Genomic DNA, 17906 nt, shown 5'->3' with positions numbered 1-17906 from the left:
TTATCGTGAGTTGCCCTCTTCATGGTCCCCACCCAACTTCTACAGATACAAAACAGAAATTAAATTACCAGATAAGAATAAAACAAATAAGTACGTTATTGATTTACCCCCTCCTCCTCGGGGAGAAGCTATGGTTTCCGCCTGGAAGGGTTTCGCATCAACACAGGTTATTTGTAAACTAATTACTCTGTTCTGAAAATCCCCGCAGATGAAAAGCTTGTGTGTCTAGAAATGCACAGAAACGATCCGGGAAAATGAAAGCAGGGATGGGGATTAAAGCTGTGTAGCAGTAAAAAAACAACAGACTGCAGGGGGAACAGTGATGACAACACTACTAGTGAAGCAGATCCTTTTACACAGAGACGTATGAGTGTACAAATGATGAAGTGCCTCAAACCCGCGTTCACACCCCGCAGATAATCAATCGTCTCTCATATCAATTATCCCCCCTCTCTGAATATAGATGGGGTGTAGACTGACATCTTAAAATGACCAAGTCCCAATGTTTACCTAGAGACACGAACATCTACATTGCCGAAGGAACACTTGAGTTCTAGAGGGTCAGTCAATGTTTCAATTAAGTCTATTAGGGAACTCATATTTGAGGAAAATATGACTAATCTTACGATTTTCTGACAATAGGTTCAATTGCAATTCTTCAATTCATAAAATGGAGGATAGATTAGACAGTTATTTTTAGTTTAGTTAGAAAGGCAGAGTACTGCAGCGGTCAGTGTGTCAGCTTCCGGTCAGGAAACTGAAGAGGAGCAAGTAAAACTCCAAGAGAGGAATTAGCATGCTCTCAGAACACACACACACACACACACACACACACACACACACACACACACACACACACACACACACACACACACACACACACACACACACACACACACACACACACACACACACACACACACACACACACACACACACACACACACACCAAGGAAATACCTTCACATCAAGGTAGTCTCACTATTTCCATCATATTTATCTTTTATAAAAGGAATCGGGCATCCAATGAGCTTTGAGAATTGTAAGTTTCAGATCCTTAATATGGATTTAGTTTCTCTTTCTGTAAAATAGCAGATTTCCATACACACGATTTACATATTCATATACGCGTTCGCTATTTAGAGTCACTCTGCGACTGATGTGAGGGGAAAATATCCACTTAATATTATCAGCTCTGTGGATCTGGACTCATAAAAGCCCAATAGCCTGAGAGGAATGGATAACACTAATATGCTTTCACTTTTCTATGGGAAACTAGTCTCATATTTACACCAGAAGGTATAGCATATACGGAGAGAAGCTGAGAGAGGAGAGCGTGGACACAGCCCGAAGCTTTAACTCCATCTCCTTGGCCAGAAGACCAATTACCACTTTAAATAGAGCTAATATCAAAGATGAACTGTCAAGATGAGTGCTCTATTCTCCACCCGGCCAGGCCCTGAGGGAGTGCTACTGAGCCCAAAACAAACTGACTGCAAAGTGATTAGGCTTTTTAATCTGGCCGGATCATTAATGATCAAACATAGAACAACCCCCCCCCCCACATACACACACACACACTCAGATTTCCAGTCTTATGAGAACCCTCCTCCCCTTTCAGATTAGAACGTGTGATCTCCGGGTTTAGAAAAACGATTACGCCAATTATAAACGTTATCTAAAAAAATTAAAAAAGATGCTTTAATTTCCCCCATTCATACAGTGTCCATAGGAGCCTCATAGCTGTCAATGAGCATGATTAAAACTGGAGATTGCAACACTGCCAGATCTGTCACATCTGGTGGCATTGGGCACCCGGAGACGTGAGCCCAAGGAAACGAGGGCTTGAAACTTTTCCCTCTTCAAGCTCTGGCATCCGATTAGCGCCAAGCGGGGCGGGCGGGCGAGCGAGCGGGCGGGCGGGCAGACATGTTTGGTAGAATGCCAAACGATCCCCAAGCCCATCTGTGTCCCCCCGACCCTTAAGACGGCAGATGCAGAAGCAGATTGATTTCCATTCAGCTCGGCGCACAATCACCAGCACCCTCGGAACTGTCAAGTGCTGCTGTCTGGGACTTGCTCTTGCTATCATTTCCTGTCATTTTTCGACGACTCAAATGAGCCAATCGATGTGCAATAAAATCACATCTGTAGCCCAAATTAAATCATTTTCACCCTATACAGGGGAAAACGTTTACCTACAATAGACAGCGAGGTAATTACACATCCAGAGTACTTGCTCTTAAAAACCTACTCCATTTAGCATCATCGGATTAAAACAAGATGCCTTGGGTTTTTAAGTCTTCAAATTGATATTTTTCTTCCCTTGTTTTTTGGTTTGTTTGCCACAATATTTTCCACAGAAGTTTGGATTAGAATGAGAGCCTTATCAAGCCTGTGCAGTGTGTAACATCCCATCGCCCTGCTGGTATTCTCTCCTTAACTTAGCTGTCTATCTGCAGTGTGTGGTGCTCCTGATGGGCTCAGAGGTCTGCAGTGGCTTTCTGTTTGTGTGGAGTTATGTCCCTCCCCAGTGACTGCTATGGTTTGTAGGGGCCCTGGTTGAACCTCTATCAGCTGCGGGAGAAGGCCCTTGTTAGGCCATCTTCGGAATTTCCCCCTCCACTGTGCAAACAGGCAGAATGCCGCAGTGCCAATCACGGTCAGTGACTCGTCATCATCACACTGTGACACACTTTTATATTCACTTACACAGTATATTCAGGCTTGAGTAATACAAATCATTCCAAAGTTAATTGTGATGAACATCAGTTGAAATCCGGTTTCTCGGGAGGTTATATGACTGCATGGGAAGGATGTGACCCCATCAGAAATTCTCATAAAAGTCGTCTTTGACGTCAGTGCGACCGTCTCCAAGCCAAGACAGCATCGTCCTTTGTGATGCGGTGTGTGTGATGCTTTTAACATCCAGTCACTGGGAGCTATGCTCGAAGCTGCCTCAGGGCATTTCTACAACTCGTGCTTCTCTATAACTCAGCCTACAGTGCAGGATGGAACCCACACACACAGCACTGACACAAATCCATACATACATACACACACACACACACACACACACACACACACTGACAAAATCCACACACACTTCTGAGACAAATACATTCAATAACGCTCAACTTCATGTTCAAACTGCTTTGCTGAGAATGCCAAATTGCTATCATCATTGGTGGCGAATTCCAAATCAGCTTTCCTAAAAATCCCCCCACAGAAAAATGTAACAAACTATTGTTGTTCTTTGTCTTGATATTCCACATAATCTAATCCTCTTTCTCTCTATCCCTCCATCCCTCCCACTGTCCATCCATCCATCTCTCCGTTGTAAGACCAGGGGCCAGCAGATTCAACGCTGACCATCACACACACACACACACACACACACACACAGAATTCCTCAGACGTTCCTTTAGCTGCGGCATGGGCGGGAGAGCCATGCTGGGGGAGGGGCCCTGGGCAGAGCCGGCCCTGGGCAGAGCCGGCCCTGGGCAGAGCCGGCCCTGGGCAGAGCCGGCCCTGGGCAGAGCCGGCCCTGGGCAGAGCCGGCCCTGGGCAGAGCCGGCCCTGGGCAGAGCCGGCCCTGGGCAGAGCCGGCCCTGGGCAGAGCCGGCCCTGGGCAGAGCCGGCCCTGGGCAGAGCCGGCCCTGGGCAGAGCCGGCCCTGGGCAGAGCCGGCCCTGGGCAGAGCCGGCCCTGGGCAGAGCCGGCCCTGGCTCGCTTCGCCTCTGGTCTCGTTGGGGGCTCCGGAAACTGGACTTGGCTTTGGGGGCGACCCAGCACTGGCTGGGTAGGATTGGGAAGATAGAGGGGCTGTTTTGTTTGGGTTGAAGGGGGGGGGGTCTTAGTTTTTGGTCCAGCAAACCTTCCTGGGTCTGGCTGGTGTTGGCGAGGGGACGAGGGGAATGGGGAGGGGGGAGCTGATAGGGGAACTAGCAGGCCCCCCTCTGCTGCTCGATGCTTTACCCTCGCCAGTAAACAAGACTTGAACGACTGCTGACTTCCACCGTGCAGATCACCAGCTTGATTTCAATCGACAAGCTACTTAAACATAAACAGCAATCCCGCTGGCCACTGAGGCCATGTTGAATCCGTCGACATCAAGACCAGCCCGTCATCCCTACGCATCCTCAAACGTCTTGGCAGACACTCAAGCTGTTATGAAGTCTTCTTCCAAGTAAACTAAAGTCCTGTGATCAAAGTGGATTTGTAGCTTGTTAGAGCAGATCAAAGCTCTACAGATATCCACAATCAAACACAGCACACTAAAAAGAGGCAGTCTAAGCTCCAGCAACCAGCAAAACAACATTTCCACATCACCACAACAAAGACACGGCAAAGAAAGTCGGAGGCGAAACGTGTTATTTGAAGCCAAAACATATCTATATAATATACCGCAAAAAATAAAGCAATCGCTAATTCAGTGGGGGCTGTTTGTTTATTTCACGGATGTTTTATCAGCCTATCTCTGTCCCCCCCCCAAAAAATAAAATAAAATAAAAAGATAGAAAAAGCCTTGTGTTTTTTTGTTTTTGGATAAAACATCAGGCGTGGAAATAGCAGATGTGCTTTTTGGACCGAAACGTCAGCATAAAGAAGACAGAGAGCACCCCCCTGGCCAACGGCACCTACATTAACATCCATCCTTCCTTTTGAGAAAAACGTCACTTTCTTCCCCCTGCCCGACAACTTGGGGGCCCTTTTGTTTGGACGTTCCACTCTCCGAGAGAGCGGTAATGGCCGAGACGGAGGAGGAACGAGGTGGAGAGGGAGGGATGGAGGGAGCGCCGCGGCCAAATACAAAGGCGGGCGAAGAAAGAAAGGTCTGTAATGCTGCGTGCCGGCTCTCAGACCTGCAGGGGGAAGGAGGCAGCATCTTTAGGGGGTACCCGGGCGTCACTAACCTCCTCTGTCCATGCCCAATCAAGCCCCTCTTCTTTAGCCAGGAGGGCTCCTCCGTCCCCCGGCCTTCACTCAGTGCTGCATGGAAACCCCTCTGGACTAATTGCTAGATTGGACCAGATTTTCTAGTTCAGTTCCACCCTGTAATTGTCTGACAATGATGGGCGAGGAAGGGGGACACTTCGGGGCCGCTGCTCTCTCTCCGCGCGAGGCCTGCGGAGGAGACGTGGCTGAAGGTAGGTGTGTGTGGGTGAGAGAGAGGGAGAGTGCAGAGGATTGCACGGGTTAAGTCAACCAAGACAACCCTCCCCCTTCCCTTATAGACACCCCCCCCCATTACTTTCTTGTTTCCGTGGCGCCGACTTTAGCTGCCCAGAAGCCTCTGAAGCACTCTGCCAACTTCCGCTCTCTCTCTCCCTCTCTCTCGCTCCCCCTCTCACACACACACACACACACACCTTACATCCGCTGGCACACCCCCACAACAGGAAAGCCTACATATGGTGCTGGCCTTGTGGAAGCACTCAACAACTGAACATGAACTTATGATAACTTCTATCACACAAGACACCGAGAGGATATTCCACAGCAGGTTACTCATGTCTTGGGCAAATGAACATGAATGCACATTCGTGTTACTTAATACACTCAAGACATTTCTCATAAGTCATTTTTCACCAGTTTACCTATGGGATACTTCTCGGCTGCTTGAGATGACAGTAATAATATTTTCACTGGCTTCAGATGAGTCTAAGAAGAAGACATAACTATGGGTGTCCGGAGGGGCCGCACACACCTGCCTCTACCAGCAGAAAACAGCCCTGCACCTCCATGAGCTGGATCAAAAACACCAGTAGTGAAGGGGTAGAGAGAGAGAGAGAGAGAGAGAGAGAGAGAGAGAGAGAGAGAGAGAGAGAGAGAGAGAGAGAGAGAGAGAGAGAGAGAGAGAGAGAAAGAGAGAGAGAGACAGAGAGAGAGACAGAGAGAGAGACAGAGAGAGAGACAGAGAGAGAGACACAGAGAGAGACACAGAGAGAGACACAGAGAGAGACACAGAGAGAGACACAGAGAGAGACACAGAGAGAGAGAGAGAGAGAGAGAGAGAGAGAGAGAGAGACAGAGAGAGAGAGAGAGAGAGAGAGAGAGGGAGAGGGAGAGAGTGAGAGAGAGTGTGACAGGAGCGGGAGACAAACCCAGGCGTCAGTGGATGCAGGCAGCAGCATCTCTGGAGGTACGATCAGAGATCACCTACATTCAACATGAAAATACCAGGACAGGCAGCATGCTTGCCATCAGACACTGCAAGGCCAGGCACACCCAAAGACAGAGAGGGACAGAGACAGAAGCAAAGGGAGAGATAGGCAAACAACGCGTCGGACGGCTTACCTTTCCCCCCTGCCATTCCTGTCCTCGCGTTGGGCCTAGATCTTCAGCCCCACCCCCTCTCCCAGCCATATCCACCACATCCCCCTCCTCCTCCACCCTCGGCCTCCCCTAGGACCCTCATCCCAAGCTGGGCCGTAGCAGGCGGACCCCAGCCCTCCCCGGCCCCAGCCACGGAGCTCCAGCCCGGCTTGTGAGCGGCCAGGAGAGTCCGGCGCTACAATGTCTTCCCCTCTACCTCTGCCTCGCTCCAGCTCTGCCTGTGTCTGTGTGCAGGGAGAGCTAGGAATGCACTGGCTTTAGACTTTTGTCCAAGCTGTAGGTCTTTTTTGAGTGAGGCAAGATTAGTTCATACAAAACTCAACAATACAGGACTGAAACCCATTGTTGATATTCAACATTTTTCACATAGCAGAACAGAATAGACAATACGGTAGCTAGGAAACCACGGGCTGGATTACAGGCTGATGATATCTCAGGCTTCCTCGTCACTGGAACCTAATCCTCACCCCACCGCACACAGCAAGCACAACACCAAAATCAATATCACTAGGGCTGGGTCGGGCTGTGCGAGTGTGTGTGTGTGTGTAGACGGTTTAAGGGTGTAAGATGGCTTTGCACTATTGTACACTAGTTCAAGGGATCGATTTGGAGAGACAAAGAGAGGGAGGAAGTGGAGGAGCATCCATTTCCTGTTGAAGAAGCAGAACCAATTAGCATAGAATCAAAAGAGGAAGTTCATCACTGAACTTCCGGCCAAAAATTGATTAATTTAATTGAATTTGTCTTCCTGGAAGTGAGTAAAAGTATGCAATGTGAGAATGCTAGGACAAATATACAGACTCAGCAACGCGCCCACATTTCGATTAGGACTTAATGTGCACTGGTGGCGCTTAAGTAACAAGCTTAATGAGCTGTGACAAATATGATCACCCCACGGCAATATTAAACACATGCTCGTCTGGGCACTGAGAGTAGACTGAGGTCTCACAGTTCTCTCTCTCTTTCCTGTCTGTCTGTCTGTCTGTCTGCCAGCACCTGCACTCCAGATCCAGTCTTGGGCTGATGTCCGGTTGCCAGATTTTCCGGGAACCCCCCGAGTCCTCAAGGTAGCCAGGGGAGGGGAGGGGACGGGAGAGGAGAGGAGAGGAGGGGGAGAGGAGGGAGAACAGAGACCCTTTCCCTTTTCATCACTCCTCCAATTGACCAATTGACAACTGATTGATGGTTATCTTTTCACCGTGACAAAGGCGAGCATTACCATATCTAAAGCCGTGTACAGTAAAAAGCCCTGGGGTAAATGACATGTTCCTTCCACTCTCTCTCCCTCTCTCAGTCAGTCCTCGCCATGGCGGGCAAACAACAACAAAAACAACTTTTTGTCCACTCAGAGACACCGTAGATCTGGGTCTGGCATGCCAGAAGCATGGGAGACTTGACAGGCTCTATAAAGGAAGCTGCACAAAAGGAGCTGAATGAGGGATGGGAGGCTGCCTGCAGCACTACAGGCCTGCTCTCCAGATAGAACCCTTTCTCCCCTATAGAAACCAGGAGGAGATCTGCAGAAACACACACATTAGGACTGAGCTGAAGGCTGTGTGTGTGTGTGCAGGTGTGTGTGTGTGCGTAGGGTGTGTGTGTGCGTGAATGGGTGTATGTGTATGTGTGTGCGTGATAAACCAGCTCTGAATGGGGAAAAAGGGACATAGCCTGACCTTGGGGGGAGGAGGAGGGGGGAGGAGGAGGGGGGGAGGATGTAGAGAATCTTTTCAAACGAACACAAAGCGCCCTCTGCATCCACATAAACAGGCGTAATATGAGGAGCAGAAGTGGCTTATCGAATCTCCGCTCGCTGAAAACACGGCCGCCTGATGGTCTAGAATACCATGTTTACACCCAGATTAGCCCCAATGAAACACTTCAGAGATGTCTGCAGATTATCATCCAGACTGAAATAATCTACCTGCACACCCTGAGATAAACGCTCATCTTTTGAAAGGGAATGACAGGTTTGTGTGGCTGTTTTTCTCAGTTCAACCACAGCAGCCCAGGTTAGGGTCCTGTAGCACCTATGATGGTTGAACAGTGTGCTAAGGACCAGTTCAAGATTCGATGGGAGCAGTAGTAAGATTTGGGTTAGAAATAAACAGACCACAGAATAGATTTCCATAAAATGGATGCTAGCTTGTAGCTACTCATCGTAGGGTCTTTACAACACAAGACCAAATAGTCTTGAAAAACAATTAAATAATACAACCCATATATTGACTTTCTTTATATTGTAGTTTGGCTTTGAAAAAACATGATCCAAAGAAAACTTACCAATTCCGTTCAACGAATTTCCCAAAACAAAAAGTTTCACGAAGACAACCAACACCACGGTTAGCTTACTTTTTTCTTGTTTGCTCTTGATTATTTATTTCTCTCTTTAGTAAATCCGTTTTTATAAACTTTTGCTATATTTGTTGGAGAGTATTAACAAACTTTAACTCTGTTTTCGTTCTTATTTTTGTAATTCACCTGGGTTACACCCTTCCCCTTTAACTCTATGCAAGTCCCTTTGCATAGCAACAGGCTGAACTGTAAAGGGTTCAGGCATCTCAACATAACTAGGCTCAATTAAAGAGTTGGAAACTACTGTGCTCAAACTTTGGAACAAAGATTGGACAATTGAGACGAGCAGATTTCCTAATTCAGGACAAGTTAACCTCTTAGACTTCTCTTTTATTCTTGTAGAACGTCTAAATAAATTATCCATATTATATTGATCATTCTCTGATGTCGTTTCATTCATAACTGCATCAGTTACGTGTTCAACTAACTGAGGCTCTATTACTTCTTCAGGTCTATCAGATCTTAGGTATGTCTTTTTCAGAGTCAGATATAGCTGTATCACCTTGTGTCTCTAAATTCACCTCCATAGGTACACTGATTTTCTGACCTCACTTCTGAACTGTCAATGTTCCTAGGTCAAGATCCACTTCAGGGTATTCAATTTCCCTTTCTGGTAAGGAATCCATCCCAGATATGCACTCTTGGCTGGTAAAGACTTCTCCTGCGGTAAAGTCTATTCAGGTCTGGACGAGTTTTGGTTTGCAGAACCACTGGAATGTTCTTGTGGATGTCTTACAATGTCACAATGTCGCGTAAACCTTGTGGTTGTCTAGAGTGGTGCATCTCCATAAGAACAAACCATATGGTTGTCATCGTCAGAGGTAATCTCCAGATCCTCCTGCTCTTCAACATCTTGTAGCTGGACTTTTGCGTGCTTTGGACACCGCATGATCTTCCTCAACACGGGTAGGTAGACAACCACATGGTAACAAGAGATCTCTATGTAATATTCGCAAAGGACCATCTTTATTGTCCATCTTGACAGTATAAACAGGGAGGTCACCTGCACGGCTTACGACAACATACACACTGGATTCCCATTTATCCGCCAGTTTGTGTTTACCTCAAAGTTTAACGTTTTTAACCAAGACTCGATCACCAATGTTTTGTGTTGACTCAGTGACTCGCCTATCAAATCTGATCTTATTTCGTTCACACTTTTTGAGTGCATTTTGATTGGCAATCCTATAACTCTTCTTGGTGACTCTTCAGATCTTGTACATACTGTGAATGTGACTTCTTATGGTTAGTTACAGGTAGATTGAAAGCCATGTCAACTAGTAGTCCACGTTGTCTCCCAAACATGAGTTCATATGGAGTATAACCAGTGACATCATTTTTGGTGCAGTTATATGCATGTACTGTGAACGGTTTAACAAAGTCACGCCCATAGCTGTTTGATTGTCCGTGATTCAAAATCAGGACCCTGATCACTATGAAGGCGCACTGGGAAGCCATAATGCACAATGAAATGGTCCCAAAGAGATTTTGCTACTGTTTGAGCCTTTTGGTTTGGAGTTGGTATAGCCACTGCATACTTAGTAAAGTGATCTGTAATCACCAATATATCCTTAGTGTTACTACGATCTGGTTCCAGCAAAAGAAAGTCCATGCAGACCAGTGCTAAAGGCCTGCTGGTCTTAATGTTAACAAGCGGAGCAGCCTTCTCGAAGGGTTTTATGTTGCACACAGCGGTTACAAGTCCTGATCTTTTCCTCAACAAAAGTCGACATCTTGGGCCAATAGAACCTTGATTGAATAAGATCCAATGTACGGTCAATGCCCATGTGGCCCATATCATTATGTAAACTTAATGATACTGAATACAACTGAATACAACAGCTCTCAACACTCAGCACTCATCGGAAAGAAGTGTTGGCTCCTTCCTGCCTTCTTCTATAAAGAACTCCGTCTTTCAGCTCCAAACGGTTCCACTCGCGCAGCAACAGAGAGAGCTCTGGAAGCTCCTGCCTAGCAGTGGGTGGTGGTTTCTCCTGTCTCCAACTGATAGACAACCTCCCTGATTCTGGGGTCAGCTCTGTTTTTCTACAAGCTCTTCTGACAAAAGGGGAATAACAGGACAACCATCCTGATGCTCTTCATCTTGGGAGACGTCTGGTATTGCACTGGAATTCATGGCAAGAGACTAAACCAATACAATCGAAGAGTACTCATCTTCAAGATCAGAAGAACGGACGAGGTGTCGATCACCGATGGCTTTGACCACATCTTTATGGACTTCTTTTAAATGATGGAGGGTAAACTGATGAATTCGCTCTTTCTCCTTTGAGGATACGTAATCATTTGAAAGTTGTTCATGAAGGAGTCTTAACGGATCATCTGCATCTTGGTTTTGTTTTCCTGCGCGGTACACCAGTTTGAATGAATATGTGGAAAGGGATGACAACCACCTGTAGCTTGTGGCATCCAGTTTTGCTGAAGTCAAGATGTAAGTCTGTGGATTACTATTGGTTAATACAGTGAATTCAGTCCCATAGAGATAGTCACTGAATTTCTCTAACTGCCCATTTGAGTGCTAGGAATTCGAGTTTATGGGCGGGATACCTAGACTCACTGTGGGACAGCCCTCTGCTAGCAAAGGCTATTGCCCTCTTCTGCCCATCTTGTTCCTGACAAAGGGCAGCGCCTAACCCAGTAGTACTTGCATCCGTGTGTAAAATGTAAGGGAGCTTGGGGTTGGCAAAACCCAACACAGGGGCCGAAGTAAGCTTTTGGATTATGGTGTCAAATGCCTGCTTACATTTTAATGTCCATCTGTTTCCAAATGGCTCCTTGGGATTATGATAGTCACTTTTTTTCACTTTCTTTTGATTTGCCTTTTGCAGTGGAAGATACCCCGCAGTAAGGTCATTTAGATGTCTGACTATACTTGAGTAGTCTTGGATGAATCTACGGTAATAGCCTGAAAACCCAAGAAATGACGCAATTCTTTGAGTTTTTGGAAACGGCCAAACTTTTAGTGTTTCGATTTTCCCAGGGTCAGTTTCAACTCCATGTTTGGATACAACATGGCCCAGGTACCGCACTGAGGTTTGGAAAAACCTACATTTTTCTGGCGATAATTTCAGGCCATATTCTTTTAGACGGTTTAGTACTTTCAGTAGTCTACTTTCATTTTCTTCAAGTGACTGAGAAAATGATCAAGTCATCAATAAAAACAAGAACCTCTTTTAGGTGTATGTCAGCCGTGCATCGCTCCATTAGGCGTTGGAAAGAACTTGGTGCATTTGTGATTCCTTGTGGCATACGATTGAATTCCCAAAACCCGAACAGACACACAAATGCCATCTTCTGTTTGTCAGATTACTCCATTTCAAATTGATAGTATCCTGACTTCAAATCAAGCACAGAGAACCACTTTGATCCAGTTACAGTAGAGAAAGTCTCTTGAAGGTTTGGGAGTGTGTATGCATCCTTTGTCTGCAAATTCAGCTTGCGATAATCAATGCAGAGTCTAACATCACCATTTTTCTTTCTCACAGAACTACAATAGGAGATGAGAATGGAGACTCTGATTCACGCACAACTCCTGAGCAGCTCTTGTAGATGCTTGCGGACTGCGTCTATATCTTGTGGGTGAATTGGTCTTGCTCTTTGCTTGATTGGAGTCTCATCGTGAAGCTTGATGTGGTGCTTCACTTTGCTTTTATGACCAAAATAGAGTTCCTGATGAGCAAACACTTCAGGCATTAAGTTGAGCCTTTTGTGTAATTCGTTCTCTCCATTCATCCGAAAGGGGAGAATTGTCAAAATTGAAACACAGGCTAGAGGTTTCAACTGTCTTTCAGGTGGTCTTGAGAATTGTCTGTAGACACCGAGTGCTTCTTCAGCTCAACGCTCTGTACAGCATGCACCTCTGCCACTACTGTCCTTGCTGGAATGATGATGTCATGACATTTAATTTTTTACCACAACTGATAGATGGTTATTCTGCCTGGTAGGTCAAGGGATCAACTCACGGCACACCAAAATTCCACCTGGAAGAGAGGAAGATGATGGTGGCTCCGTAAGGACTCATTTTTCAGAGTGGGACCCTCGGACCATAACTAATCCCTCAAGGATAACAGTTTGATTAGAAGGTATCAGCTCTGGCATTTTTCCTTTAAGTCTCATCAGTCCCAGGTTCCTGTTGAATGCTTCTTCATGCCCAAGTTCAAGGATGTTCAACACTGCTCGGTAGCCATGTTGTAACGGTTGGTGATTAGCTTGTTTTTTCTGACTAAAATCAGAATAGAGGATGTCAAGGGAATTAGTACCAATCAACACCTGTTCTTGAGCACGGAGATTGGGTAGAACCAATGCTAAGGTCTTTACGTCAATATCAGTCCCTACAAACTCTTTTGGGAACGTTATACCAAGTTCTATATAGCCTAGATAGGGAACTTCCTGGCCATTAGCCCCCTCAACGTCTAAGACTGTTTAGTGGTTTTATGGCTTGGCTGTTTGGCATTTTCTTTACGTGGGCCTACATTAGTGCTTCCCTTGGGCTTTTTGTTGCTTTGAGTCTTAAGGTGTGAAATCTGACTTTTGAGCTCAGCTATCTGTGTTTTTAAACTGTTCGTTTCACGAACCACCTCAGAGGACTCACCAAGACATGCTTCCTGCAGGTGTGACATCACTCGAGTCCTGGAGTAACCAACTGGTTGCTTAGCTGCACCAAGGTGTTGCTTAATACAAGTCATATTTCCTTCCTGCTTGTCATCTTCTGAGCGGAGAAGCAGCAAAAATTCTGAAAATGACAGTGGGGTTTTTTCTGTCCCAGACCGAGGTCCGTTATGAGAGCATTGTCCCAGCAACCTCTACAGAATTTCCTAAGAAACTGGCAATCAAGTGCATCGGCTGAAACACCACCTCTTCTCATGGCCATGCTCAGGGTACCTTGCAGCCTTGCAAGTAGCTGGATGGCTTTTCACCATGATTTTGCAAGGTTCCCATGGATTTGGCGAAGAGCTTGTTTCCATTTTCAACCATGCCATATGCCGAGTCTATCAACTGAACGTAATCAGTCGCCAATGCTTGAGGACTCAAATGCTTTAAAGGTCTGCAGCTGGTGGCATAACTATCAACGAATCTTCTAGTATGTTGAATATCTGACATGCCAGGGTCATTCAGGATGAGTTCTACATTTGCGCGCCACATGTCAGTCTGCTTCATTGTTTGGACAGGGGGATCTACCAGAAAATGCTCTGAGCCTTGTTGTTGCATGGAGTTGAGACGCAATTTCCTCATTCCTGAGTATGTGTTCGACAATTACCCTCTGCACATCAGTGGGGTTTACATCACTTAAGGTGATTGATGGGGAAGTCTTTACATTAGCCGGTTGGCCTAGTACAGATGCTATGGTATTGGTCAGGTTTTGAGGCGAAGCAGAATGCACCGTGGATCTACGGTCGTGCGGCTGTGTCATAGTTAAGTCTAACGATTCGGGACCTGTGCCTGTGTCAAGGTTTAGAGTTTTATCATGCCGAGGAGAAGTAGAAGGCGTACTAAGTTTAGTTAACTCCTCATTAAGTACTTCCTCAATAGATTTACCAATTAACTTGGAAATTGCCTGCAGTTCTTGGAGATAACTCTGTGGCGCTACTACTGGCGGTAGCGGCATATACCGTGGCTAAAGCCTCTACATGGAAGATAACCTCCGCTTGGCTAGGGGCTCTCATAGTTGAGAGGCAAAAGGGGTTTAGTTGACTTGAGAGATGTCTCATAAGTACATTTTATAATCATGTTTCTGTGGAACTCAGACGCTGGGTCATCCACATGGAGATACCGATTAATGGAACCAAAGTTTTTGAGATAGTCAGAGAGTTCATCATCTAATTCAGTATTGGTAAGGCCACCAACTATAAGAGTTAGTCATTTTCACACCTTCACACATTGGTACATCCATTTTCTATTCTGCCAGATTTAGGACTATTTTGGATCTGTGAAGTCTGTTTTTTAGTATTAAATATTAAGTTTCTTCTATAGTAACTGCTCCTGGCTGGCTCGCCAAAGAAAATGTAGCACCTATGATGGTTGAACAGTGTGCTAAGGACCAGTTCTAGATTCGATGGGAGCGGTAGTAAGTAGGAATGGGCGATATGGCCTAAAATCCATATTGCAATACACATTGCAGCCTCTTGCAAAAACAATATATATCACGATATATAAATTATAATAGAACCATTTCAGAACAGGTTACATAGAGCCCAGTGTTTCCCACATAGACTAATTTGTGGCTGTGCGCCACAGAATCAACACCGGCCGCCACATTGCGTTTTGTTATTATTTTTTAACGCTGTTTAAAACAAGCAGCGTATTCCTTCAGCTGCATTTCCTTTCCCTGCTCTCCCTCCGTCTCTGTCACTCACGCGTGTCTCTCACACACACAGAGACACAGTCATAACGTCAGCACATGCTAGCAACGACGCTAAGCGATATAAGCGAGCCTTCAACATTAGGAGGCTACCGTAGCTACAAGTCTAGGAAAGGTGAGATTACTTTTCGCAAGGTACCTACTAACATGTCTTCATCTGCTAAATAAGTGGGTTCCCCATCGTTCTTTTGGTGAGCAGTCTCATGAGCCTTACTTACCCGGCGTCATGGAGCCGACCAAATACTTATTTAGCACCCCCCAGTAGTTTGCTGCTGCTCGTCGGACGGCTTATATCCGAATCAAGTCCAAATAAAAGATGTTGCACCGGTCTTTTTCACCAGCTTCCACTTTCAGCCATAGCTACTCAAGATGATTAATACGATAATGCGTTGCAGTTCCTGGCTCTAAATTTTGTGGGTAGGTTGCGTCCTACATGCATTATCGTGATATACAATAGAATTACTTTCTATTGTAGGTCAAATTTGTATTGCATATCGTTTATATTGCCCATTCCTAGTAGTAAGATTTGGGTTCGAAATAAACAGACCACAGAATAGATTTAAATTTGCCGGCGTGCTTTATCTTGTATTTAACCAATGGATATCCTTTAAACCAAAATAAAAACATACATGTACTCAACAGAAACAGATTTTCACTTGTGATCATTAAGGTGGATCCTGTAAACCTTTTACTTTAACCTGGATTTATATTAATTCATATAACATTTTGATCTATTTAGAAATAGATCTTATAAATTCTATTGTTCCCATGGGTTGGATCTACATTTTTTGTATTTGTGTATTGTATTTCAGTCACAACAAAAAAACTATTACGAAATCAAAACCTACAAGGTAAAATCAATTCAAATCATTTCAAAATCAGCCAGTCACTGTTTTGCAACCCTTCACTGTGCATTGTCTTTTGATACCAACGTTGCAGGTCTTTCTTGTGCCGTCTTCTTCCGAGGGAGGATTTCATGGGTGGCTCGCCATCTTGGTCTTCCCACGTGCAGTGGACCATTCAATTTCAAAGAACCAAAACACCTGACCTGTTTATAAAACAGCGCCATACATACAAACATGAAATTGGTGAAATTCATTTACAATTAGCCTACATGCATCTCAGAATAAATCAAATAAAATGGATGCTAGCTTGTAGCTACTACATAGTAGGGTCTTTACAACATGAGACCAAATAGTCTTCAAAAACAATTAAATAATACAACCCATATATTGACTTTCTTTATATTGTTGTTTGGCTTTGACAAAACATTATCCAATTTGACAAAACATTATTATCCAATTAAAACTTACCAATTCCGTTCAACGAATTTCCCAAATCAAAAAGTTTCACTAACACCGTGGTTAGCGTACTTTTTTCTTGTTTGCTCTTGATTATTTATTTCTCTCTTTAGTAAATCGGGTTTTACAAACTTTAGCTATGTTTGTTGTAGAGTATTAACAAACTTTAACTCCGTTTTCGTTCTTTCTTATATGCAGTATTCTCTTCTCTTGCTGAAACTCTTCTCGAGTGTTTTTCACTCTCGTTCTGGCAGTAGCAACGTCTCAACTGTTTTCGCTCAACTTTTCCTGATTGGCTGATTGTCAATTGGCTACTCTTAAAGAGACATCTCACATATAAACTATCGAGCCTATTGTTAAACCTATTACTTAATTTTTGCAATTCACCTGGGTTACACTCCCATGAGCCTGACTATTCAGACACCTCTCCCGAACATGTCCACTCCGACACTGGTACGCCGTTCATACACATACAACCACACTGGACTGGATGGTACTAGACCAGGATTTAATCAGGATTAGGAATGGGACTAGGACTAGGACTAGGAGCAGTTCCCAAATTTCTCCCCACAAGCTCCAGCCCAATAACATCCTCTCAGGCTGCTAGCTATGTCAGCTTGTTTAATATCAAATCCCAGAGACACCACGCATCACTTCCTTGTATGTTTTATTAATGTTTCACCATGGGGAAACACTCCCGGTGGATGTAAACACAGACATTACAGAGGGATGGGAGTAATGGCGTAGATATTGGCACCCCGCTGTTGCTCTCCACTTGGGTATCAAGCTGTTGGCTTTAATTGTTCATTCACGGTATGAATAGTCAAATAGGTGGCGTAGTCCCTGAGGATCATAATGAGAACCATAATGACTCCATCGTTAGCGACTGATCCTAAATTACCACTCATTTCACGTTACCATGGAAATGTGGCACAATGTCTATGATTACGCCTGTGTCTTACATATCGAGGCACTCCGTAGCTCGCCTCGAGCACTTGCACCCAGACCCTCCATTCTGTTTAGGACGCTCTCATTTGCTGTCTTCTATACGGTCTTCTGTGCCTCATCATTCAAACCCCCCCCCCCTTTCCCTCCGTCCATGCGGCTACTTTCTCCCTCTCTTTTCCTCTCTATTTCCCCCCTCTCCCTCCCTCTCTCTCTCTCTCTCTCTCTCTCTTTACATATATACTACACCCAACGACACACACACGTCACGTAGCCTATACATACAAAAACACACTTCTAACGACAACCTTTGTTACCATGCCAGTGTTGCTGTCGACACGTACAGTCACTGCAGGTCGGAGGTAAGATAGCAACGGGCTGTAAGTGCCAAGAGCACAACAAGGACCAGCATTGGCACTGATGACGCATGTGTGTGTATGTTTGTGTGTGTGTGAGAGTGTGTGTGTGTATGTGTGTGCGTGTGTACAAGTGTGGGTATGTTTGTACATGAGTGTGTACCTGTGTGTGTGTGTGTGTGTGTGAGCAGAGGGGGATCTCCAGCAACAGTGTGTTGCGTGGCGCTGACAGTCGTGG

The 17906-nt window shown here is 45.3% G+C and overlaps 1 long non-coding RNA gene across 3 annotated transcripts in view; it reads right to left on the bottom strand.

The window, feature by feature from the left end:
- LOC146254451 (uncharacterized) overlaps positions 1–17906 on the bottom strand; it is an 88604-nt gene that overhangs the window by 35475 nt on the left and 35223 nt on the right. For 2 of the 3 annotated variants that reach the window (XR_014731496.1, XR_014731495.1), the window contains exons 1-2: positions 16380–16606; positions 15999–16114 (exon numbers count right to left, since the gene is read on the bottom strand). The exons of the other annotated variant lie outside the window; for it this stretch is intronic. This is a non-coding gene — a long non-coding RNA (uncharacterized LOC146254451). Of the gene's footprint in view, positions 1–15998; positions 16115–16379; positions 16607–17906 lie in introns of those variants that run through there. 3 annotated transcript variants of the gene reach the window in all.

The sequence above is a fragment of the Hypomesus nipponensis genome, chromosome 16 (assembly GCF_054491055.1).
Source record: "Hypomesus nipponensis isolate SF chromosome 16, ASM5449105v1, whole genome shotgun sequence".
NCBI lineage: Eukaryota > Metazoa > Chordata > Actinopteri > Osmeriformes > Osmeridae > Hypomesus > Hypomesus nipponensis.
The sequence above is the reverse complement of the archived record's forward strand: the minus strand, read 5'-3'. Positions and strand labels throughout refer to the sequence as shown.